Source organism: Canis aureus, chromosome 32 (genome assembly GCF_053574225.1).
Source record: "Canis aureus isolate CA01 chromosome 32, VMU_Caureus_v.1.0, whole genome shotgun sequence".
Classification (NCBI taxonomy): domain Eukaryota; kingdom Metazoa; phylum Chordata; class Mammalia; order Carnivora; family Canidae; genus Canis; species Canis aureus.
The window spans coordinates 33,564,366-33,589,468 of NC_135642.1; the positions used below are offsets into that span (position 1 = coordinate 33,564,366).

At 37.4% G+C, this 25,103-nt stretch overlaps 1 protein-coding gene across 37 annotated transcripts in view; it reads right to left on the reverse strand.

The window, feature by feature from the left end:
* CSNK1G1 (casein kinase 1 gamma 1) overlaps positions 1–25,103 on the reverse strand; it is a 169,357-nt gene that overhangs the window by 124,756 nt on the left and 19,498 nt on the right. For 31 of the 37 annotated variants that reach the window (XR_013370435.1, XR_013370436.1, XM_077881427.1 and 28 more), the window contains exon 2: positions 1,281–1,329. The exons of 2 other annotated variants lie outside the window; for them this stretch is intronic. The gene's annotated coding sequence lies outside the window, so the exon portion shown is untranslated. Of the gene's footprint in view, positions 1–1,280; positions 1,330–6,321; positions 6,476–25,103 lie in introns of those variants that run through there. 4 more of the 37 variants (XM_077881421.1, XM_077881424.1, XM_077881422.1 and 1 more) reach the window with 3 other exon arrangements.

Genomic DNA, 25,103 nt, shown 5'->3' on the forward strand with positions numbered 1-25,103 from the left:
TTTAGGGTTTACAAAGGACATTTACATTTATTTTTATTTTAGATTTAAATTTAATTTAGTTAACATATACTGTATTATTAGTTACAAGGGTGGAATTTAGTGATTCATCAGTTGCATACAACACCCAGTGCTCAATACATCAAGCAGCCACCACTCAATTATCCCATGCCCCCACCGACCTCCCCTCGAGCAACCCTCAGTTTCCTGTAGTTAACAGTCTCTTATGGGGAGTGGGGCGTGGGGCGCCTAGGTGGCTCATTTAAGTATGTCCCTTTAACTCAGGTCATGATCCCAGGGTCCTGGGATCAAATCCTCATCGGGCTCCCTGCTCAGCAGTCTGCTTTTCCCTCTTTCTCTCCCCCTCCCCACTGCTCATGCTCTGTCTTGCTAGCTTTCTCTCTCAAATAAACAAAATCTTTCAAAAAAAAAAAAAAAGTCTCTTACGGTTTGCCTCCCTTTGTTTTTATCTTATTTTTCTTCCCTTCCCCTATGTTCATCTGTATTATTTCTTAAATTCCACATGAGTGAAATCATATGGTATTTATCATTCTGACTTATTTTGCTTAGCATAATACCATCTAGTTATATCCACATCACTGCAAATGGCAAGATTTCATTCTTTTGATGACTAATATTCATATATATGTATGTGTGTGTGTATATATATATATATACACACACACACACAAACATCTTTATCCATTTATCTGTTGATGGACATCCGGGCTTTTTCCATGTTTTGGCTATTGTAGACAGTACTGCTATAAACATTGGGGTGCATGTGCCCCTTCAAATCACTATGTTGGTATCTTTTGGATAAATATCTAGTAGTACAATTGTTGAATGGTAGGGTAGTTCTATTTTTAAGTTTTTGAGGAAACTCTATACTGTTTTCCAGAGTGGCCGCACCAGTCTACATTCCTACCTACAGTGTAAGGGGTTCCCCTTTCTCCATATCCTCGCCAATACCTATTGTTTCCTGAGTTGTTAATTTTAGCCATTCTGACTGATGGTAGTTTTGACTGTATTTCCTTGCCAAGTGATATTTACATTTTTAAAATGATAAGACTCTGGGTGGTATGTGACCTATTCAGTGAAATGAACCTAGACTTACTTGCCCTAGTAAAGCCAATTATTCTTTGCCATAGATGAGGAAACTGAAGCTCAGAGAGGTTATATTCACTGACTAGATCATACAGTCGAACCCAGCCAGGAGTCCAAAACCTGAGCTCTCTCCCATCTACCACAGTTACCAAAGAACCTTGCCCTCACTTACTCACCCATTCAGCCCCATTGAATCAAAAGTGCACTGGCTTCACAACTGTCCTCCTGAAACAATAAAAAACAAAAGCATGTGGTGATTTTTAAATGTGTCCACAATTTTTTTTTTTTTTTTTTAACTAGGAAGCCAGTCTAATTCTCCCTCCCTTAAATGACTTAAAAGTTCTTCTGTTTCCCACACTGATGTTTTTTTACCACTTGAACGCTATATTTATGCTCCCTTTTTGTGGCAGAATTTCTCCATGGGATTTCATTTGCATTTTTTAAAAACACCTTTTTGAGATATAATTTACATGCCATACAACTCATCTAAAGAACATTTCTGTTTTTAAAATAACTTTGGGGGATGCCTGGCCAGCTCAGGTGGAGTGTGCAACTCTTGATCTTGGCTTGTGAGTTCAAGCCTCATGTTAGATGTGGAGATTACTTAAAAATAAAATCTAAAAAAATAATAACTGGGGCACCTGGGTGGCTCAGTGGTTGAGCGTTTGCCTTTAGTTCGGGTCCTGATCCTGGGGTCCTGGGATCAACTCCTGCATCAGGCTCCCCAGAGGGAGCCTGCTTCTCCCTCTGCTTATGTCTCTGTCTCTCTGTGCCTCTCATGAATAAAATCTTTAAAAATAATAATAAAATAATTTTTGAACTTGGGAGATATCAAATTTAGCCCACAATTAGTACAACTGGCTTTTCTTGAATTTGTTCACCTGGTAAATACTTAGCAGTTTCCTCAGTTAGCTCATTCATTTCATCAACCTGACACAGATGGGCAGGGAGTAGGCCTTAAGGAACTGTCATACAGCTGAGAAAAGGATCTTAGGAGACTATTTTTTCTGCCTTTGGCCTCATCTCTAAATCTTGGTCATATAAATTTGGTAAGGACTTCGTCATGTAGAAATAAGCTAACTGTGATATTAAAAGGCTTAATCACAGAAGAAGGAAAAAATATATTTACATAAATATTCTTATAAGTAATATATAAGTTATATATAGTTTATCACTGCTGTTTTGGCCTCAAAACACATGTACCTACCTTCCTTTTTCCTATAACATATTAGTATGGCTTTTCTTTTCTTTTCTTTTTTTAAAATTTTTTATTTATTTATGATAGGGGCACACAGAGAGGGAGAGAGAGGCAGAGACACAGGCAGAGGGAGAAGCAGGCTCCATGCACCGGGAGCCCGAGGTGGGATTCGATCCCAGGTCTCCAGGATCGCGCCCTGGGCCAAAGGCAGGCGCTAAATCGCTGCGCCACCCAGGGATCCCTAGTATGGCTTTTCAAACTTTATATGGTTCTGACAATAGTGCATGATCCTTCTGGAAAGAACAGTTACAACTGAATTTCTTTCAATCTGGTCTAAAAATAACTAAATAAAAATTAATTAATTAATTAATTAATTCTGGTCTAAAGTATATTGTTCCTGAAAGGCATTCTTTGCTGAAGGCAGATGCTCGATGGCTAAGCTACCAGGTAATTAAGTAATTAATTCAAGTAATTACTTTAAGAAAGTAGTACTTATTTGGATTTTAATATTTTAAGCTTTTTTCAGTTAGCTTAATTTATCATGCTAATCTTTTTTTATTTATGTTACAGACATAAAATGTAACACCTTGGGCAGCCTGGCTGGGTCATCAGTTTGTGCCGCCTTTGGCCCAGGGCGTGATCCTGGAGACCTGGGATCGAGTCCTGCATCGGGCTCCCTGCATGAAGCCTGCTTCTCCCTCTGCTTGAGCCTCTGCCTCTCTCTCTCTCTATCGCTCATGAATAAATAAAAAAAAAAAATCTAAAAAAAAAAAAAAAAAAAAAAGACACAAACACTGATGCAAATATTGCAATGCTGAGAAGGACCAGATATCAAATGTAGTGAGTCATGATCACTTCAAAGCTGTAAGATGCTGAAGTGAATAATGGGCATTTCATCTAAAACAACCACATCTCAATCCCTGCTGACTTCTACCCTGAAATAATATGGACCCAATGCTGTCTGTACTAACTCTTCAGGAGTCATTAGTCACTGAAATTTCAATAAAATCTCCCCATTTTTAGGGGCTCCTCTGTGGGTCAATTAAGCATCTGACTTCAGCTCAGGTCATGATCTCAGTGTCCCAGCTCTGTGTGGAGCTCCCTCGTGGAGCCCCATAGTCCAGTCTCCATGTCAGGCTCCCCACTCAGCGGGGAGTCTGCATGTCCCTCTCCTTTCTCAACTTGCCTCCTGCCTCCCCTACCCAGTCCTGCTCTCTTTCAAGTAAATAAAAAAATCTTAAAAATATCTCCCATTTTTATATGTTAGCAATTAATTTTTTAAAACTTTAAATAATGTCTGAACTCCCACTTGCAACCTCTGGTCTAAAGATGTTCAAGTGAAATACAGCTTTTTAAAGTCCTTAGTATAAACAATCTATGTTGCCAAAAACAAGGATGGGAACTCACAGAACAAAAAGTACCCTGTTTAATTAAAAAGTACCTATTCACTCCAGCAATAAAAACAACTCTTATGAAAAGTGGAAGTCTGAAATAATAATGCTTTCTACCAAGAAGTTCAGAATATCATGGCTAGTACTGTTCACTAGATAAATTTAATTCATTTGTTTCTTATTCAAGGGAATATTCCCATTTCTCATTTCAAATCCAAATGAGAGTAATTTAATGTATTATCCTAGGAAAATGAGCAGCATTTAAAATGAAAGATTATTCCACATTAGATAATGCAAGCATTTATATGACAAACAGATGGGTTTATAAAGGAAAAAAGTCTATGATATATAAAATTACAAGGCCACAAGCTGAGAATGTAGCTGCTTCTGACACTGAGCTGGGTTATGGGCACAGACAATGCAAATTTCATTTAAAAGCATCTGGTCAAAGACTTAATACTAATATTGGTAAAGTGTTCTTTTTTAAGATTTTATTTATTTATTTATTTTTTATTTATTTATGAGAGAGAGAGAGAGAGAGAGAGAGAGAGAGAAGGGCAGAGACACAGGCAGAGGAGAAACAGGCTCCATGCAGGGAGCCCGACATGGGACTCGATCCCGGGTCTCCAGGATCATGCCCTGAGCTGAAGGCGGCGCTAAATCGCTGAGCCACACGGGCTGCCTGGTAAAGTTTTCTTATTAGGAAGTGATCATATCATTAAACTTCCCTTGAGCAAGCAAAGCAGCCAACAGAGAGGAAGGAGGGGACTAGAGTTGTAATGGTTATATACATAAAGTCTGAATTCTCTTCCTGTATTTCCCATTAACTTACTGATAAGCTACACAAGGCAGTACCAAATCTCACAAGAGTGCTTGCTAGGCTCTAATTAGATCTTATGTAACATGTCATTGTATTTGTATTCCTTTTTCTCAACTCAATTACCCTGAACAGTAACTATCTTCCACCTTCTGAAATCCTTATTCTAGAACATATTTTTCTTCTCTCATGGAACATAAAGGATTATAACAGGAAGGTTTCCATATTCAGCTTTCTCTTTCTTAGTTTTATGCGTGAACTCGGTACAAAGGAATCTGATTCTTTCTCCCAGAGGTGCTGAGCTAAGCCTTTTTCATCTCAGATACATACTATATATACTCTTACTTGATACTTGCAAACCAATATTTATTTCGTGTTTTTATTTTTTAAAAATTGTTGTCAATTGTAATGGTATAATGGCTACAGTCCTTTTTTTTTTAAGATTTTATTTTTAGGGATCCCTGGGTGGCGCAGCGGTTTGGCGCCTGCCTTTGGCCCAGGGCGCGATCCTGGAGACGCGGGATCGAATCCCACGTCGGGCTCCCGGTGCATGGAGCCTGCTTCTCCCTCTGCCTGTGTCTCTGCCTCTCTCTCTCTCTCTGTGACTATCCTAAATAAATAAAAATTAAAAAAAAAACAAAAAAACCAGCCTAACATATCTTCCAAAACGGCTTTAAAAAAAAAAAAAAAAAAAAAAAAGATTTTATTTTTATTTGAGAGAGAAATAGCAAAAGAGAGCATGAGTTGTGGGGAGAAGCAAAGGAAGAAGGACAAGCAGGCTACCTGCTGATCATGGAACCCAACATGCAGCTCGATCTTGGGACCCTGGGATCATAACCGGGGCCAAAGGCAGACACTTAACTGACTGAGCCGCCCAGGTGCCCTGCAAAGTAAGGTTTAAAACTCACTCTAAAATATGATAGGAATATAAAAAGCGTTTCACATTATTTTCACATTATTTCACTATAATCTTCCACTTGCTTTTGTCATGAATGAGTCTTCATTTTTCACTGTTATCTATTGGTAACGTGAAGGGCTGCTGTTAAAAATCTGACAGCATAGGGGCGTTTGGGTGGCTTGGGGTCTGATCCTGGAGACCTGGGATCAAGTCCCACATCGGGCTCCCTGCATGGAGCCTGCTTCTCCCTCTGCCTGTGTCTGCCCCTCTCTCTCTTTCTCTCTCTCTGTCTCTCATGAATAAATAAATAAATCTTTAAAAAAAAAATCTGACAGCATTATAAATACAAACACTGCTCTAACTTTTTTATCTAACTTTTGTCCAGTTTCAAATAACTATTTGTTAATCATTGGCTAAACATATAGGCAACTTCACTCATCTGATTAGAATGTTTAAAGTTTTATTTATCCCCCTTTCCTTCAAAAGGCCATTATCTGCTTATTCTCTCATTTCGTAGTTTACTTGGTAATGCAAAAGGAGTAATTTCTTTCTATATTTTTTAAGGTTTTATTTATTTATATATTTATTTTGAGAGAAAGAGAGAGACAGAGCACTAGAGAAACAGCATGAGTGAGGGGTCGGGGGTGGAGAAGCAAACTCCCCACTGAGCAGGAGCCCCAATGCTACTGCGAGGCTCCTTCCTAGGACCCTAGGATCATGACCTGAGCCAAAAGCAGATGCTTAACCAAATGAGCCACCCAGGTGTCCCCTTTTTATATTCTTAATACAAAGACAATCTTTCTCAGATTTTTATTAATCTCTGCATACACTTTATAGGACATAATGAAAAACCTGACACAGTTCACATCTCTCACACTACAGAACAGGGACAACTATAATATCTAAAACTTACTGGGGGCAGCCCTGATGGCCAGTGGTTTAGCGCCGCCTTCAGCCTCGGGTGTGATCCTGGGGACCCAGGTTCGAGTTTCGTGTCGGGCTCCCTGGGTAGAGCCTGCTTCCCCCTCTGCCTCTGTCTCTGCCTCTCTCTCTCTCTCTCTCTCTGCCTGTCATGAATAAATAAAATCTTAAAAATAAATAAATAAATAAATAAATAAACAAACAAACAAACAAACAAACTTATTGGGCCCTATGTGCCAGTGCTTTTTAAGAGATTTAAATATATTAATTCATTAAATCCTTCTAGAACCCAGTCAGACGGTAATATTTTTACTATCATCCTCATTTTACAGATGAGGAAACCATGTAAAGTACCAAGTAAGATTCATAAAACTAGGAAGCAATGGAGCTTGCATACTTGGCAGCCTGACTCAGAAGTCCTTTATAAACACTATACTGATTATCCAAACTTATAGGAAGAGAGGTATATGGTTGTCCTAAGACAGCATACTCTTGTAGCTTGAGATTAAAATGAACCCCAACCAACTTCTTCAATGGTTAAGATTCATCACTGACTGCACAAAAAAATACACAGATTATCACAAGAAAGTGTAGAATTTTAGGAAATAAGAATACTACATTCCAAGTTTTCTCAAGAATATGCTGCTGAACATATAAGGTAAAATTTATTATTTATTATACAGTCCAATGTTCTAGAATGTGTTAGGTAGGGTACATTTTGAACACATTAAAGTATCTTAACCATAGGAACTTAATAAAAAATTTAGTACAGAACTCTTGGTCCTTTCAATTTTTGTGATATCTGGAACTGTGGACACTTTTCCCTGTAATCATTCTCTATAGCTAAGCTGTAATAAAAGTATTTATTTTAAGGAGAATAGAATAACATGAATTCAAGTGGTCTTCAATGATATTTTAACTTCACTGGGAATATGGTTATAGTTACATTATACCACTCAGAGGCAGGATAATAAGCTTCTATTTGAATCCTATAAATATATATGATCAGCTTTTAAACTTCATATTTCATTATTTTCAGTAAAGGTAAGTGAAGTCCATTAATTAGCAGAGGTCAAAGTGAGGAGTTAAGGTTAGGAGACAATTTACATATCTTTTTTTTTTTTTAAGATTTTATTTATTCATGAGAGACAGAGAGAGAGAGAGAGCGAGATAGAGAGAGAGGCAGAGACACAGGCAGAGGGAGAAGCAGGCTCCATGCAAGGAGCCCGACATGGGACTCGATCCGGGGTCCCCAGGATCACGCTCTGGGCTGAAGGCAGGAGTTCTAAACCGGTGAGCCACCCGGGCTGCCCAACATTTTGGGTTTTAACTCAAACTGCCAGGGCAACTGCCTTTTCTAGCTCATACATATTGTCATTCATCTGCTAGCTCACTTTGTTGGTGTGTTTGTCACCTATTCCTGCAGTGACTCCATCTTCCCTTGAATCCACCTTCAGCTTTTCCTACTCCTGGGCCAAGTGCATGCCTAGCTCCTGGAGTTAAGAAGGCCCAAGTTCTTCTGCAGTTTTTCTTACATCAGCAAGCATGAAAGTAGTGGCAACTGATAGCACCTCAGTCTGTCTTAGTTGGTTCTAGCTTGTACTCATGGCTTCCAATTTTCCACCTTCTCTTATCAACTACCTGCCTATGAACTGCAACTCTAACAAGAGTCAAAACCTTACTGACTGTGTAACCAGTTCCCACAATTGCATAGTCAAATCCATTAACAATATACATATACACCCTAGTGATCCTGCTTTCAGATTGAACTTGATAACAATGAATCAAGGAAGAACCACTGGCCTAGTTCTTATTTTATCCTTATTAAATCCATTGCAAGTAGTTCATTTCTCATTTCACTATCTTTATTCCTGTACCCTTTTGTTCTAACCAAGACATGAAATAGCAGGAAGACAAAAGGAAACTTTCCAAATTCAGGTGAATTTGGAGTGTATTTTGCCAATATATTTCTGAATATACAATACAGAATTTTAACACTGTGCTACACATAGTATTGGATAAATTCACATAACCATTTCTTCCTATACAACACAATCAAAATACGAATGGCAAGAGCCCATTTATTAACAAGTATTAATTGACTGCTTTCTATTACCAGGTACTAAGATAGACACTGAATAAACACAAAACATAACTTTTAATGGCTTTAAGAAATATGACAAGGGCTCTTACAGATGTGCAAAAGGCAGTATAAGGAAGCAAAGACAAGGAATGTCTAACAATTTACTGGTTAAAAATACTTCCAAGAGTGAGGGGCAGGGGGAGAGGGGGACTAAGGGTTCCTGATAAAAGTATAAGAAGGGAGAGAAAAGGCATGGGGGGGGGGGGGCGGGGATACACACACACACACACACACACACACACACACGGGAATGGAGCCAAAAAAAAAAAAAATTGCAGTCTCTAATACAGCTGTTCTCAAAGCATGATCCCTGGGTCAGGAGCATGAACATCACCTGGGAATTTGTTAAAAATAGAAATTCTAGGGTCCTAGCCCAGATCCATTAAATCAGAAACTCTGGAGGTAGGGCCCAGCAATCTGTGCTTTAACAAATCCTCCAGATGACTCTGATATACACTAAAGTTTCAGAACCACTCATCTAGTCTGATCAGAGAATGTAATTATGTTATTAAGATTAAAGCAAAGAAAGCTCGCAACCGTTAGAGACCACACTACATTAGGCATTGTATGCTAACGTTAAGTCCTGAGAAGCCACTGACAGATCCCAATCACTGAGGCTCTTTTCTTCTTATCACTGCCTGAAACAACTAGAAAATATACATTCTTTTCAAGCTCTCATGGGATATTTATGAAATATGACTATGCGCTAAGCCCAAGAGCCACCAAGATTTACCCACAAGATTTGATGTTGCATTTTCATTATTACTGAATTTTTAGTATTCCACAATTTCCATCATAACTTCTGCAACTTCAGTTATTTAGAAGTGTATTTATAAATTTTCAAACATTTTTTAAAGTTACTTTTAAAAACCGAGTCCTAATTTAGCTTGCATTGTCATCAGAGAAAGTGGTCTGAATGACAAATACTATTTGAAATTTGTTGAGATTTTCAGGGGCACTTTTTAAGGTTAAGTAATTGTTGCATTATCTGAAAACTTTAATTCCACCAAGTACTATATAGGCACACAGTAGCAATTCTAAGACTCTTTAAAATTTGAATACAATGTTCTATGTTCACCTAGTAGTTCAAGCTTGTTTACTGCATCATTCAAGTCTTCTATCTCCTTACTAAATTTTTTGTTTTTTTGTGGTAAAAACTATTATGATGATAAATTTGTATATTTATCCTTGTAATCATCATTTTTGGTTTATGTATTTTGAACCTGTGTTAGATAGTATAAAGTTACAATCCCAGTAACTTCTGGTAAACACAGCCTTTATACAGTATGGCAGAGACTGCTGGCCACTTCTATCAATACTGAATCCCTCTTCTTTCCTCAGTAAGTCCAAATTTATTCTAGGTAGCAATATGCTCACCTAAAATACATTTCATAACAGTCATATAGTGAAGGGCTAAGTGCAACTTCCATGAACTACATTAAGAGATGGCCTAATAGCTTGCATGGGCTCCACACCCATCCCCCATCCTTTCTTCTACGTGGAATCTGCAAGGGTTGGTGCCGGAAGCAGCCATCTTGGACCACAAGGTTAACCACAGGCTAAGAGATGGTGGTACAGAAAACACTCAGAGAAGTATTCTGAGACCTTAATGATAAAATGAAACCTTGATGATCAGCCCTAGAAATGTCAACTTCTAGACTATCTTATGAGGAGGAAAAATAAATACCTGCCTTCTTTAAGCCACTCGTCTCTGTGTCTACCTAGCAGCAAAAACAAATTCTCATCTTAAACACTGATTCTGTTTAGCAGTGCTCCCTTGCCTGAAGTAATTAATATAATTCAATTTCTTTTGGCTATTACTTTGCCAGGTATAAAATTTACATTCCTTTCACCTTCCAATTGCCCCTGTCCCAATATTTTAATGTCTTAAAAACTACATGTTAGTTTTGGCTTCTACAACCTACAAAGGTTTTGACCACCTTTGTCTTTTACCTAGAGCATCTGATCTATTTGGCCTTATTTCTACCATATTATTTCTACCATATTTTTGTCCTACCCTTTTGTTTCTTTCTTTTTTCCCCCACATTATTTGAGGTTCCCCTCTCCCACTCCATTTGCTTTCTAGTTCAACTTTTATTTTTTCAAGGACTGCTCCGGTAATTTTTAAATGCATATATAATTTAAAGTTATAGGCCTCTTATCCTCTCATCTGTCTACATGTAGAATGCTGATTATATACTATGTTAGTTTTTTTACTGCTGCTATAACAAATTACGACAAACTTAGTGGCCTGGAACAACACTTTTGGAGGTCAGAAGTCCAAATTGGGTCTCACTAGGGTAAACTCTAGGTAGGTGTTGACAGGGCTGCATTCCTTGTGGGGGTTCTAAGGAAGAATCTGTTGTCATTTTCAACCTCTAGACACCACCTGTATTCCTTGGCTCATAGCTCCTTCTTCCATTTTCAAAGCAAAGGACATACATAGCATCTTCAAATCTCTCTCTGGCTCTCCTGCCTACTACTTTTCCTTATAAGGACTCTTGTGATTACAATGGACTCACTGCATAATCCAGGATAATCTCCCTGTCTCAAAATCCTTAGTTTAATCACATCTGCAGAGTCTCTTCTGCCATGGAAAGTAACATATTCACAGGTTCCAGGAATTAGGATCAGGATCTTTGGGTGGCTGTTACTCTGCTTGCCACAAATGTACACTGGAGTCTTTCTGTCCTTCTTATCTTAATTGTATTGATATTTTCTTTTTTCCTCCCTGCATAACATTCCTAATTGTTTCTTCATTTCTACCTTCTACCTCACTAATTTCCTTTTCAATCCAATAAGCTATTAAGCCTACCTTTGAATTTAGCATTTTAATTACTATATATATTTTTATTTCTGGGTTCTAATTATTTTAGACAATCCTTTGTTCCTGAGTCATAATTTCAATTCTCCCATTGTTTCTTCAGATACTTTAAGCACATTTATTTTTAAATTGTCTAGTAATGACAATACTCGAAGTCTCTGTGGGTCTGATTTAGGTATTTTGTTTTGCTCACAGTGACCTATTTCTTCATGTGCTTTGTGTAAGGGAGCTTCTACTCTCTAGAATATTATCTTTGGTAATTCTTGAAAGCTTTGAGAAGATATTCCTTCAGAAAGAATTTGGAATCATTTCTCTCTTTGCCTGGGCACAAAACCAACCTATAACCACTCAAAACAAGTCTCAGCTTTGAGATTTTTTGACGTTACACAGGTAGTGGGGTCCCAAACCTCTATGAGGGCATGTTTCTAATTATAAACACTCAAGGGAAAACTTTTTTCTCCCTCTATGTACAGCCAAAACTAAGAAGGATAAGTTTTCTGACTGTCCCTCTTTGCTAGGCTGATTTTTTTCTGCTTCTCCCTTTCCACATGGAGATGGATTTTTGTGGATTCCCATTTTAAGAAGGTGGATCTCTGGCCTAACTTACTATAATGCATGGCTTCTATGATTTGTCTCCTGAGTCTCATGTGTACCTCTTAAAAACTGAAAATATAAGTCATCTGGAACTAGTAGATGCCTTCAGGACAGCAGTCATCAGATGCTTCTGAATTTAGGCTCTCTTTTTATTTTTTGTTTTGCTTTTAAATCTTTTTTGCTAGATCAACCATGACTTTTTAAAGTGAGTTGTTGTTTTTCTAAAATCCATCATTTTTAAGTGTTTAATAGTAGGAAGATTTTTTTTTTTCTTTGAAAGATAGTATTCCTTGGAGGGGGGAATATAGTCTCCCTTATCACTGGAAAGAAAGTAAATGTAACATCCACTCTAAACTGATAACAAATGTAAGACTATTTACACCAGTGGTTCTGAAATTATAACTTCCTTGTATATTTCATATCCTTATTCTTCTTCACCCCTTCAAAGTTCCTTCCTAAGTAAGGGGTGTCCTTTACCAGATAACTGTAGAAAAGTATTACCTTCCAGTCTTTTTTTTTTTTTTTTTTTTTAAGATTTTATGTAGGGCAGTCCCGGTGGCTGAGTGGTTTAGTGCCGCCTTCAGTCTAGGGCGTGATCCTGGAGACCCAGGATTGAGTCCCATGTTAGGCTTCCTGCATGGAGCCTGCCCACCCTCTCTCTCTGTGTGTCTCTCATGAGTGAATGAAATCTTTAAATAAATACATAAAATTTATTTTATGTATAAATACATTAAAATTATTGTATTTTACTGTATTTTATATATTTTATTTTATCTTTATTTTATGTATTTATTTGAGAGAAAGAAAGGGAGAGAGTGAGTATGGGGGGAGGTGCAGAAGGAAAAGCAAGAAGACTCCCTACTGAACAGGGAGCCTGATGCAGGGCTTGATCCTAGGACCCTGGGATCATGACCTGAGTTGAAGGCAGCTGCTTAACTGCCTCAGCCATCCAGGTGCAGTCTTTACCTTCCAGTCTTTACAATCCATTTCTTTTTTTCCTATTTTTTAAAAGATTTATTTATTTGAGAGAGAGAGAAAAAAAAAAACCACATGTGCACCCATGCATGAACAGGGGAAGGGACAGAGGGAGAGAATATCCAAGCAGACTCCCACTGAGTGGGGAGCCCAAAGTGGGGCTCAATCTCAAGAGCCATGAGATCAGTACTTGTGCCAAATCCACAAATCAGATGCTTAACTAATTGAGTCACCCAGGCTTTCCCTACCATCCAATTCTAAGACCCCTAAAACTTCCACACTATCTCTAATTTTTATTTTTATTTTTTATTTTTTTATTTCTTATCTCTAATTTTTAAAACATGGCTTTATAGGGGCTCCGAACTGGCTCATTCAGAAAAGTATGTGACTCTTGATCTCAGGTTTGTGAGTTTGAGTCCCACACTGGGCAGATAAATTATTTAAATAAATAAAAATTTATAAAAAAATTATTTTTTTAAAGATTTATTTATTATTTATTTATGATAGACATAGAGAGAGAGAGGCAGAGACACAGGAGGAGGGAGAAGCAGGCTCCATGCAGGGAGCCCGGTGTGGGACTCGATCCCGGGACTCCAGGATCGCACCCTGGGCCAAAGGCAGGCGCTAAACTGCTGAGCTACCCAGGGATCCCCTAAAAAAATTTTTAAATATAGCTTTATAGATTATACAGGGCAGCCTGAGTGGCTCAGCGGTTTAGCACCTGCCTTCGGTCCAGGGTGTGATCCTGGAGACCCAGGATCGAGTCCCACGCCCAGCTCCCTGCATGGAGCCTGTTTCCCCCTCTGTGTTTCTTTGTTTTTTTTTTGTTTTGTTTGTTTGTTTTTTTAATTTGTTTTTTATTGGTGTTCAATTTACCAACATACAGAATAACCCCCAGTGCCCGTCACCCATTCACTCCCACCACCTGCCCTCCTCCCCTTCTACCACCCCTAGTTCATTTCCCAGAGTTAGCAGTCTTTACGTTCTGTCTCCCTTTCTGATATTTCCCACACATTTCTTCTCCCTTCCCTTATATTCCCTTTCACTATTATTTATATTCCCCAAATGAATGAGAACATATAATGTTTGTCCTTCTCCAACTGACTTACTTCACTCAGCCCCCCTCTATGTTTCTGCCCCCCTCTCTCTCTGTCTCTCATGAGTAAATAAATAAAAATCTTAAAAAAAAATTTGGTTATATTACCAAATAATAAAAATTAAGTACAGCATACTTACAAACACAAGAATAGAAAATAAAAATGATTTCTGTGTTAAAATCATAAAGTTCTGGGACGCCTGAACTTTATGAACTAAACAGCAGTTTAGTGCCTGCCTTAGGCCCCAGGCATGATCCTGGAGTCCCAAGATTGAGTCCCACATCGGGCAACCTGCATGGAGACTGCTTCTCCCTCTGCTTGTGTCTCTGCCTCTCTCTCTGTGTCTCTCATGAATAAATAAGTAAAATCTTAAAAAAAAAAAAAAATCATAAAGTTCTCAATGCCTTTTCATTTTTTAATTTTTTTTCATTGCATTACTTATGCCATAAAGTGAATACCACCACCATTTTAAACTAATTAGCTCCCCTTTTCTACACTTGGCTGAAAAATTATTCATATAAATATGCTATGTAACTAAACCTATCAGCCATTCTCTCATGTAATTGTTTCAGGATGTTGGTAAATTTCTGTAGGCAGCCAAACTTAAGCAACAGTTACCATAGTCTGTCAAGCAGTACTTTTTTTTTTTTTTTTTTTTCAAAGCTATAGAATGACATCTCACTTTGTGGCTGTCAGATCATCCATAAGTGTACTATATGGTCAAAGCTAACACAGCCCCAATATTATAAGCCACCAATGAAGGGAACCAAGCTGAAATCACTAAGTGGTAAATGACTATTTCAATGCATCTTCTCTGTAAAGAAGTTAGACGGCTTCACAACTCAAAGGTGAGGAAAACACAGACTCACAAAAGGGTCCAATGGTAAACAACGCATAGAGACTCTAGGCAAATAGTAATCTTTGACAATGCCTCAATTTCTTTATTGCTCAAATAAAAATGACCAACACAGAAAAAAAAACAAAACAAAACTAATCAGAGATGAAGGAACCTGGCTGGCACATGGTGGAACAGGCTTGAGTTCAAGCCTCACGTTGGGTATAGAGCTTAGTCAAAAATAATTTTTTAAATAAAAAACTGATCACAGATGTGGGACAATCTACAAAGAGGGCTCTTTTCCTTTCATCCCTATTCTTCCTGTAAACACCTTCAAAGAAGTAGGAGGTAAGTAGTTAAAGTAAGAAAAATTAGTAGACAAAAGACAACCATAACTTCTCCTCATATCCACATAGAGGGCCAAGAAGTTTGTCCTGTTCTTCCTGTGCCTCCATACCAAACAATAAAATCCTGAAAAGAACTTGAATTTGTTTTGGCTTGTTTGACAGTTTATAGCTATTGTAGTAAACCTGGAAATTTCTCCTTTTCTTCCCATGACTCCATACTGAATTCTCAAGAATCCACTCTTCTGAGAGGGTCTATCTCCAGTAGTAATGGTCTCTGACTGGGAAAACCCTCAACTGAAAGAAAACCCAGTGAAAATACTAAAAAGATGATGTTTGAGAGAAGCAGAGGAGGAAATGCCTCCCAATCAACTAAAAAAAGTGCTGCTGTGGTTTCAGTACCATTACACTAAAGAGACATTAAAATCGGTTTCACTTTGAAATATTAAAAGCAAAGAGCATGAAGGGTGTTTCTTTAGAGCCAAGAAAGAAAGGCAAAATGGGGAGGAAAAAAAAAAAAAGGAAGAACAATTGGTAGGCTCACTACAAAGAAGCAAAGAAACAACAACAAAAAACCCACCTAAAAATCCATATTTTAGCATTGTCTTGTAAAGCATTAATTAAAACCAACTCTTCTCTAGTAGCTTGCTCAGAAGTCAGATATATCCACGCCCACAGGATTCCCATGAGTTGGGCCAAATTCAATTATCAAGACAGTGTAGTAAAACACATAATTTTGTACATTTGGCTGCATAAAAGTCCACCTCTAAAACAATACTTTATAATTTTAGAACATAAAAAATGCCGTTACTCCAAAGCTAATGGAGTTTCACTTGCCCCTTCTCCTTTTTTACCACCTGTGAATAATCATAAATCGTTTTAATCAGTTACATAAAATTCTAAAGGATAATATATGATATTTATAAAATTTGTAGGGTAGAGTGGCTCAGTGGTTGAGTGTCTGACTTTAGCTCAGGGCGTAATCCCGGGATCCTGGGATCAAGTCCTGTATCGGGCCCTGCCGGGAGCCTGCTTCTCCCTCTGCCTGTGTCTCTGCCTCTCTCTGTGTCTCTCATGAATAAATAAATAAAATCTTTAAAAAAAAAAAAATCTGTAGGGTAAATGTGACATTAAAACAAAAAAATGAAAAATTTCCTTTTAATGAATATTCCAAGATTAAATTAACATACTTTCAGATTGTTTCCTCTTCCCAACTATCATTCATACCTACCCTAACCTTTCTAACTGTCCTGTAATCAGATCTTGTCCCACCTTCTAATCTATTCATGCCTCTCTACCAACCACAATTCTGTCTAACCAAGTACTTCTAAAATATATATTTATATATGTCAAACTGTGTGCATAGATGTAAATATCTTTAAGTATAATAATCCCTCATTAGGCTAATCATTAGGAAATGATGTCTTCAGTCGATGAATTTGCTAAAAACTGAAGTTTATCCTTTTAAATCTTAAAACTAAGTTTAGACATATATACTTTACAATTAAATAGAAGCCACTGCAAAAATAACTTAACCAATGGTCCTAGCTAATTGAAAAAGAAATAAGATATAAATATTGGAAAGGAAGGGGAAAAAAGGGAAGAGAATACTTTTAGAGCATATTCTCACACATGGACTCTTAGGCAAACAAACACAAGACATTATGTGAATTTAATCTTTCGATGACTAAGAACCACCATTGTATTCTTCTATGAATATTATGTCATCCAGCACTAATGAAGTGTGTAAGGCCAAATGCTGTTACTATATAAAATGGCCCCAGATACACTAAGCTAAATTTTAAGACTATATATTTTTCTTTTTGTATCAAAAGTCACTTCCTCCAGTTGGTGTGTTCAGCTCTAGTAGCACCTTTAATTTGCTATGAGCTATAACCAAATCTATTAGTAACGTTAGGTGACTTAGTAAAGTTAGGCAAGTATACTCTGAAGAAAAACACTTCAGTTTTAGGACTCAGTCTTTTAAAATACAGACTTCCTAGTCTCTACTCAAGTTCTCAGTTGTGCATATACAATATTCCTAGGAAAATAAAACTATAAGAGTTTCTATGGCTATAAAACTGTGATTGGATATGGGTACCTGGCTAGCTCAGTCAGTGGAGCATCTTACTCTTGATCTTGGGGTCCTGAGTTGGAGCCCCCACATTAGCTGTAGAGATTCATTGTAAAAAATTTAACTCCCCCCCAAAAAAATAAATAAAAATTTAAAATTTAAAATAGGGGCACTTGGGTGGCTCAGTCAGTTAAGTGGCTGCCTTTAGCTCAGGTCATGATCCCAGAGTTCTGGGATTGAGCCCTGTACTGGGCTCCTTGCTCAGCAGGGACTCTGCTCCTTCCTCTCATGCCTTTGCTAAAAGGACTATGCCATCTCTCTGGAAGACCATCTGGTAAAATGTTCACTTACTGAATCGTGAGGAATAAATAATAATGTTCATCTATTAAGCCCTAAGGAAATGTGTCCTAGAGAAATAATAAAAATGTTTAATTCAGGATTCACAGCAGCAAATATCTGAAATAACCTAAAAAAACAATAAAGATGTAGTTAAATAATTTATGTGTTCTATAGCCAATAAGTAACTATCTGATGATATCGAGTAATTTTTTTCAATAAGAGAAAAAACAACAGTAACCTATATAATTCAAATTTTATTTTAAACATGTATTTTATGCATATCTCATATAATCGAACAAATTGGAAAGATAATTGCACTGCTAATAATGATTACTATCTAGGAGGTATTACATGTGGCTTTATTTTGTTCTTTATAATTTTCCTATATTGTTCCAATTTTCTTTACAGAGCTCACATGAAATAATCACAGAAATTATTTTTTAAGATTTACTTATTTTAGGGGCGCATCTGTGGCTCAGTCGGTTGGGCATCTGCTTTCGGCTCAGGTCATGATCCCAGGGTCTTAGAATCAAGCCCACATTGGGTTCCCTGCTTTGAATGGAGCCTGCTTCTCCTTTTTCCTCTGCCTGCCGCTCCCTGCTCCTCTGTCAAATAAATAAATAAAATCTTAAAAAAAAAAAAAGGTTTTATTTATTTTAGAGAGAAAGCGTGTGCAAGCAGGAAGGAACATAAGGTGAAGGACAAGCAAACTCTATGCTGACCGCAGAGCCCAATGCAGGGCTCAATCCCTGAGATCATGACTTGAGCCAAAATCAAGAATCAGATGCTTAACTGACTAAGCCACCCACATATCCCTCACATAAATTATTTTAAAACAGAAATCAAACCAAACGCCTTGTCCATAGTCTCAAAATAGTGACAAAATACTGAAATAATGCTAAGAAAAAAATTTTAAGTAGGAAAATAATAAACAATACAGTGTATTCTGTAACGAGAATTGAAAATATATATACATTAGCACAAAGAAAAAGAATTTGAAAGAATACACACCAAACTGTCAGATTTCTAAATGCAGATAAAATTATACTTTAGAAAGTACGCTTTGTAAAAAGAAAATGTTTTGGAAATTTTTATAATGAATGTTTTACCTCCATAAACAACTTATAACAGAAAAGTCTTACTAACACTGTTTAAATTTAAAAAATGACATTTGCAAAACAAACACATTACCCAAGAGAATAATGAAACTGTCACCACAAAAACAAGTAGTTACTAATTAGAAGTACACATTATGTCAAAGTTAACAATACTTTATCTGTTATACTTTATTATGATATTGCAATTAAATTACATTGGATGCAGAATGTTATAAAATTATATGTATGCTAAAGTTATATGTACTAAGGTCCTCCAAAAACTAGTCTGGGCAGCCCAGGTGGCTCAGCAGTTTAGCACTGCCTTCGGCCCAGGGCATGATCCTGGAGACCCGGGATCGAGTCCCATGTCAGGGTCCCTGTATGGAGCTTGCTTTGCCCTCTTGCCTGTGTCTCTGCTTCTCTCTCTGTGTGTATCTCTCAGGAATAAATAAATAAAATCTTAAACAAACAAACAAACAAAAACACTAGTCTAAGTTGTAAAGTGACCTGCTTCCCCTAGAGGTATTTGATTATTTAAAAACCGAAACTTTTGTGCACAGCATATACTTCTTATTGGGCACACCAGAGACTATTCTCAAGTCAGAGATCTGAACTCTCTGGTCAAAGATAAAATTAAATTCTCTCAACCCTGTTATTGGTCATCCTGGACACAGGATTGTGTAACAATGTGGAGAATCAATATAATTTTAATATTAAGGATCAACTGGACTTGATGTTTAGCTTTCACCTCAAATTTAAAAATGCTTAATGGTTCTAAATAACCAACTCAACCCTGTACTATATTTTAGTACCAAGAGAAAACTCAACAAGAAAATTAGAGGCACACACTCTTGTGAACATGGAAGAACATCTCATACACAAGAATTGAATTTAAGAATTGAACCACATGCTAAAAAATCTGAATTCTAATCATAGATAAGCCAGTGACCCAAGTTAATACTTCTAAACCTTCTCAACCATAAATTGAGACTTATTCAAAAGTAAGTCCAAAAAAAAAAAAAAAAAAAAAAAAAGTCAAAAAATGTTGGGAAAAAAACTTAAAATTTTTAACCAAAGAAAAAGAATTCATTGTCCTAACCTGGTCCACATTAAGACAAATCCCAATGGTCCTGAAATCAGTACTGGTAAGTTTGGCAAGTTAAATTTAAAATATGGTTGGTAACTGGGCTGTAGTATTTTATTTTATTTTATTTTATTTTTTTAAGATTTTATTTATTTATTCATGGGAGACAGAGAGAGACAGAGAGACACAGAGAGAGAGAGACAGAGACACAGGCAGAGGGAAAAGCAGGCTCCATGCAGGGTGGGCTGCAATATTTTAATACCAAGGATGTAAATTAGTTTAATCACAACTGAGTGCATAAAGAGGGGGATCCCTGGGTGGCGCAGCGGTTTAGCGCCTGCCTTTGGCCCAGGGCACGATCCTGGAGACCCGCGATTGAATCCCATGTCAGGCTCCCAGTGCATGGAGCCTGCTTCTCCCTCTGCCTGTGTCTCTGCCTCTCTCTCTCTCTGTGACTATCATAAATAAATTAAAAAAAAAAAAAAGAGGTTTATGCTGTCAGTACTGTCCTAACAAGGATACAGCACAGCCTTACCTACAAAATAATTAAAGATGTGCAGTTTAAGAAAAAAAGATGAATACTTAAGTATTTATTAATAAAAATATAAAATGTTACTTATTATTTATCATATATTAATTAAAATATGTTGTCATATATTTAATTTAAATATGTAAATACAGGGCAGCCTGGGTGGCTCAGTGGTTTAGCACTGCCTTTGGCCCAGGGTGTGAGATCCTTGAGACCCGGGATCGAGTCCTGAATCAGGCTCCCTGCATGGAGTCTGCTTCTCCCTCTGCCTGTGTCTCTGCCTCTCTCTCTCTGTTTCTCTCATGAATAAAATCTTTAAAAATAAATAAATATATAAATACAGTTAAAAACCCAGATACACAATGAAATATGATTTAAAATTATCAAATATTTCTACAGTCAATACTTAGCTCCTACTTGTCATATTAGTCCTTCATTCAATGATCATCTTGGTTACATGCCCATTTTTTAGAACATTTTCATCTTTTAGTATCTGAAAAAGCAATATTATGATACTCTTCATTTAATAAGTTATACTGAAAATGCTTAAATAAAAGCAACAATTCAGGCATTTTTTTTAGTTTGAAAAGTTTTATCTGATTCTTTCTTATATCCATTTCTCACCTCAATATTTTCACATTTGCCTTTAAATCTTTCAGCTTTTTACCAAAATTTTTTAAAGTCCTTGTGTACTAATTCTATCATCTACGCATTTCTAGGTCTATTTCTATCGATTGATTTTTCTTCTATAGATTATACTTTCTTACCTATTTGCATATCTAATTAATACAATATTCCTAGAAGGTCAGAAAACAGAAGGAGCACATAAGAATCTTCGATTAAAAAAAATGAATCTTCGCTTATGTTCTATTTCTTTACTTGAGTGATGGATATGCAGGGTTCACTTTTAATGTTTAAACTATATATGAGGGATCCCTGGGTGGCGCAGCGGTTTGGCGCCTGCCTTTGGCCCAGGGCGCGATCCTGGAGACCCGGGATCAAATCCCACGTTGGGCTCCCGGTGCATGGAGCCTGCTTCTCCCTCTGCCTGTGTCTGCCTCTCTCTCTCTCTCTCTCTCTCTCTCTGTGACTATCATAAATAAAAAAAAAATAAAAATAAAAAAAATAAACTATATATGATCCTTCAGTAAACCCTTTATGTAGTTCTTGAAAAAAATATTATAAAAATTAAGTGGGATGCTTTGAAGAGATTCAGTAGGAAAATTAAAAAAAAAAAAAAAAAGGAGGGGAGCAGAGGCAAAATATTATCAAAAATGGAAGAGTAGGGAACTCCAGAGCCCCATCCCTCAAAAAAACAAGCAACAAATAATCTGGCAAAAACTGTCAGAATCAACTTTTGTAGAACTTTGGAATCTGATCAAAACTCCCAAAAGGGCAGCCCGGGTGGCTCAGGGGTTTAGCGCCGCCTTCAGCCCAGGGCGTGATCCTGGAGACCCAGAATCCAGTCCCACATTGGGTTCCCGTCATGGAGCCTGCTTCTCCCTCTGCCTGTGTCTCTGCCTCTCACTCTCTCGGTCTCTCATGAATAAATAAATAAAATCGTTAAAAAACAAAAAAACAAAAACAGAAGAAAAAAAAAAATCTCCCAACAACCAAAGGAAGGCTTAGCAAAGAAAGAAGTTGCTACATTGCAATAAAAGAGTGTTGTGGTGTTTTAAATCACCTGCCTATCATCTTCTAATCCCCAGGTTCAGCAGGGGCAGTGAGGATGGCAGCTGCACTCCGGGTGCAAGCTGATAGTCCCAAGGGAGCAATACAAACCTTAGTCTCCAAGAACTGTGATTGAAAGTTACGACCTAACTGGTAGCTTCCTGGAGGACTGGCACAAGGACTTTGCCTTTGTTTTGCCTGACTTGGAACACTCCCAGGGCAAGCAGCTTGGGCTAAGGGAAAACAGGGAAGGGAGAGACTGAAAAAGGATGTAGGTAGGGAGAAATGGGCTTTGTAAGCTCTCAGATACAAAAAGAAATGTAGGACATGTAAATGCCCAAGACTGAACACATACACAGAAAAGGGCTAAGAAGATCCTAAATTTTTACCCCTAGCTTAGCTTCAGGCTCCACACAAACAGGTAGTGAATGTAAGGCAGATTGTAAACAGCTTGGCTTAGTGATGAATGAATATCCAAACACAGAACCATTTAGTCAAAACAGTATTATTTTCCTTTTTGGGCTACAGGTATTCAAGGAAATTTGATCAAAACACAAGTTGACTACTAAGCTAATGAAACACGTCTGTGTTCAAGGATCACACATGACCAAAAATACATACTTTACAAAAATAGTTTAGAAAAGACACAAAACAGACAATAACAACCCACAACAAGCAGTAACAAAAATCCCTGGAGAAGGGAGGAAATCTAATATCTGCAGTTGATCCACAATAATATTCAAAATGTCCAATTTTCAACAAAAAATTATGAGGTATGCAAGGAAAAAACAGTCTGGCTCAGGAAAAAAAGGAAATTAATATAGAAAACGTCCTCGAGGAAGTCCAAGCAAAGGAAACCACAAAGAACTAAAGGAAATCATGAAAACAGTATCTTACCAAGTAGAAAACATTAGTAAAGAAATGCAAATTATAAAACAGAATCAAACTGGGGGGCCCTGGGTGGCTCAGCCAGTTAAGCGTCTGCCTTTGGCCCAGGTAATGATTACAGAGTCCTGGAATCAGGCCTTGCTCGCATCAGGCTCCCTGCTTAGGGGGGACAACCCTCTCATCCTCACTCATGCTCTATGTCACTATCTCTCTCTCTCTCTCAAATAAATAAGAAATCTTAAAAAGAAAGAAAAAGAATCAAATTGAAAATGTGGACCTCAAAAGTACAGTAACTGAAATAAAAATTAACTGGTTCAACAGCAGATCTGAGCAGTAAAGAGAAAAAAAAATCAATAACCCTTAAAATAGGTCAATTAAAGTTATTCAGTCTAAGGAATAGGAAAATGAACAGATTCAGCCTAAGGAATGAAGAAAAATGAACAGAACCTAACAAACCTGTGGGACACCATCTAGTGTACCACCGTAACACATAATAGGAACCCCAGAGCAAGACAAAAGTGGTAGAAAGAGTATTTGAAGAAATAATGGCTATAAATTTCCCAAATTTAATTAAAAAAAAAAAAAAAAAAAAACATGAATCTATACATCCAAACAGCTCAACTAACACGAAGCAGCTCAACTAACACCAAGCAGCTGAAAGGATCAACACCCGGCACATTATAGCCAATTGTCAAAATACAAGAATCTTGAAAATGGAAAGAGAAAAGCAACTCATCACATACAAGAGACTTTCCATAAGATTAATAGCCAATTTCTCATCAGAAATCATGGAAGCCAGGGATGCCTGGCTGGCTCAATCAGCGGAACATGTGACTCTTGATCTGAGTTGTGAGTTCAAGGCCCATGTTGGGTGAGGAGATTATCTAAAAATAAAATCTTCCAAAAAAAAAAAAAAAGTGGGATAACATTTCAAGTGTTGAAATAGTTAACCAAAAGTTTTATATCCAGAAATACTTTTGTTCAAAAATGAAAGAAAAATTAGACATTCCCAGAAACACAAAAGGTAAAGACGTTCATCACTAGAAGAGGTGCCCCACAAGGAATTTAAGAGAGGGTTTCTTTAGGTTGAAATGAAAGGGTACTAGACAGTGGTACTTCTAAAACATCCAAAGAAATAAAGAACAAAAGTAAGGATAGATACATAAGTACATATACAAACCAGTATTACTGCATCAGTGTGTGTTTGTTTTTAAGAATTTATTTATTCATGAGACACACACAGAGAGAGAGAGAGAGAGAGAGAGAGAGAGGCAGAGACATAGGCAGAGGGAGAAGCAGGCTCCATGCAGGGAGCCTGATGGGGGACCTGATACCAGGACTCCAGGATCACGCCCTGAGCCAAAGGCAGACACTCAACCACTAAGCCTCCTGTGTGTCATGCATCAGTGGTTTTTAACTGTGTTTTGGCTTTTAGGATTTGAAAGAAACATACCTAAAGTAATATGTGCTTATTAACTAAGTATCTATTTAGTGGGAACAGTGTATAAAGATGTAATTCTAACAACAAAATAGAGAGGGGGCAGAGCTATATAGGAGCAAAGTTTCTGTGTACTGTTAAACTAAGTTGGATTTCAAGTTCAAACTTGATTGTCCTGAGACTGAGGTGTTAATTGTAATCTCCAAAGTAATATATATATATTTTTAAAGATTTTATTTATTTATTCGTGAGAGACAGAGAGAAGCAGAGACACAGGCAGAGGGAGAAGCAGGCTCCATGCAGGGAGCCTGACATGGGACTCGATCCCAAGTCTCCAGGATCATACCCTGGGCCAAAGGCGGCGCTAAACCGCTGAGCCACCCGGGCTGCCCTCTCCAAAGTAATATTAAGAAATATACCTTTATATATAGAAAAAAAGCAAGGAGAATAAAGAAACAAAACTAATTGCAAATGAAGGCAGTAATAAAGGACCTGAGAAACATATATGTAAAACAGAAAACAAATAGCTAAATAGAGAAACATCCTACATAGTAGAAATAACACCTTCCTTTTAAGTTATTTTAAATATAAATGGAAAAAAAATAAAAAAATAAATATAAATGGGTTGGGGCGCCTGGGTGGCTCAGTGGTTGAGCATCTGCCTTCTGCCCAGGGCATGATCCCGGGATCTTGGGATCGAGTCCCACGTCGGGCTCCCTGCACGGAGCCTGCTTCTCCCTCTGCCTGTGTCTCTGCCTTTCTCTGTGTCTCTCATGAATAAATAAATAAAATATTTAAAAATAAATAAATATAAATGGGTTAAATTCTCCAATTAAAAGGTA